Source organism: Oryzias melastigma, linkage group LG18 (assembly GCF_002922805.2).
Source record: "Oryzias melastigma strain HK-1 linkage group LG18, ASM292280v2, whole genome shotgun sequence".
In the NCBI taxonomy this organism is placed as follows: Eukaryota; Metazoa; Chordata; class Actinopteri; order Beloniformes; family Adrianichthyidae; genus Oryzias; species Oryzias melastigma.
The window spans coordinates 2,026,765-2,028,999 of record NC_050529.1 but is presented as its reverse complement, the minus strand read 5'-3'; positions in this window follow the sequence as shown (position 1 = coordinate 2,028,999).

The following is a 2,235-nucleotide window of genomic DNA, read 5'->3' as shown; positions in this document are numbered from 1 at the left end:
TGCTCCTTACTTACTGTAATGAAGTTTGGAGAATAAATATTATTTTCATTCCATCCATTACACATATTTCTCCACAGAACTCAGTAGAGAAGCTGGTTTGATAAACCGAGCCCTGGCAGTCGATTCCCTCTGCTGCAGCTCTCGTGGGTCTAGATTGATATGAATACACTAAATATTTTAGATTTTTATCATTGTTTGGTGCAGTAGGGTTCACATGTTGTTCCTTTTTCCAACTCCCCTCCGGGGGAGAGATTTCAGATTCCCGGTGGACCGTCTGTGTTCCTGTTCTTGGCCGTGGACCACGCCTCTGGCTCATCTTGGTTTTGGACCTCGCCCCCACCTGTCCCCCAGCCCTATCTGGATAAACTCTTTTCAAATACATTATTGCAGAATTAGATAGATCTTAGACTGTTTCTGACCAGCAAATAACACAAGATGTTAAGATCCAGAGGATTAAGCATGAGTCAGTTTGTTTCATGCTTCAAAAGTTTAATTAAAAGAAAGTACAGAAAAAGAACAGATATGCAGGTAAAGTTTAGCTAAAACATTTATCCCTCGGCTCTTTCAGTCTGATAATCAGACCATCCACCTTCTGACTGTATTCTATAGGCGGCATTCTAGAAACTAAAGTAAAACTTTATTTTTAAGGAAGTAAAAGGCATTAACTCAAGCAGCAGCAGAGCTCCACCAGCGCTGGTCGTCTTCATGATCAACCTTTAAATCTCCTGGTACTCCTCGATGCTGTGAACAGATGCAAGGGTTGCCCCCATGGTCCTGCAGTTTCTCTATAGCAGGATAAAGAGACAAGTGGAAAGATACCCCAAAGCACAAAGACGCTGTACATTAAAGTATTTAAATAAACAGAAACCCACTTCAGCTCGAGGCCAAGTCTGCACTCCAGACATGAAGCGGGAACAGCGATTGTTGAACTGTGACCAGTCGTTACCACAGTCTCCAGAACGCTTCACCAGGTCGTTCCTAGCTGACGTTCTGACTTTTTCAAATCAGCATCCGGGACAGCTGTGGAGCAGAGAGCAGTCAGTCCGTGTGTTCGATTCCCTGATTAAAGAAAGAAATCCTCACTTACCAGCAGCTTTGATCTGAACCATCACAGCACAGACCAGCACACACACGGCCAGCATTCCCATGATGGAGACCATGGTTTCCACTGGATACAGAGACGGACATTTAAAGTCAGAACAGTTCTCATCTGATCACATGACTAAAGTCATTCATTCAAACCTAGACACAGAGGATCTTCTTCTTCTGTCCCAGCCTGAACCTGGAGTCCTGGGGAAGTGGACCTGCTTATAGGGGCTTCTTCACATCAAGACCCCTCCCTCAACTCAACAACACATCAACAACAACATTTCAAAGTGAGAAAGAGTTTGTTATCAGCATCTCTCATCACCAACACCACAACTTTACTGACAGGTTGGGCTGCGATACCATTTGTAGGCTGATCTGGTCTCTAGTTAGAAAAACTGCAAATATCATTTTCTTTTTTAATGAAGAAGGGAAGCATCACCGCGGTCCAGCCCAGAACAAAGGGTAAAGTCTGTCCCAGATACACACTCACACCTAGGGATAAATTCAAGTCTCCACTTACCTCTTGAAGCCTGTCTTTGGACTGGACGAAACATACGCAAAGACAGCATCCAAACATTAATCCCAGCTGGGATTATAATCAATAAATTGCTAAACTAGTGATACTTGATGAAACTTGGTATAAGGAAACTGACCCTCTGTGGTCAGATCCTCAACAAGACGACCTCCAAATCACTCAGAAGAGATCGAGAGGAATTCTCTGTGATGCTTCTTCAAAACTGCCACATATTGTTCAACTAAAAATACACAATTTTCCTTAAATTGCAAATATATTCATGTATATCACTGATATGTCAACCTAAAACTTCAAGATTTATAATCAAGAAAACTTGTAATTTGTGCAAAAAGCTTGAAAAGGAACAGCAGTTATTCTTTCCCCCTCTAGCAACCAGTTCAAGACAGAGACTGAGTAAAAAGAGACCAAAGAACCAGAACATCCCCATGATGTAAATCTTCTTCTATTATTCACTGAAATGCAAACACTGGGTCTTAAAAAAAACAAGGAGACATTTGTTTCAGGAAAATTTGTCTTATTTTCTGTCTCATCAAGAACACTTCTCCTTTGTGAAATAATCTTAGTTTGAGAAAACAAGTCCTAATGACTGGGATTTTTCCTTAAAATATGAA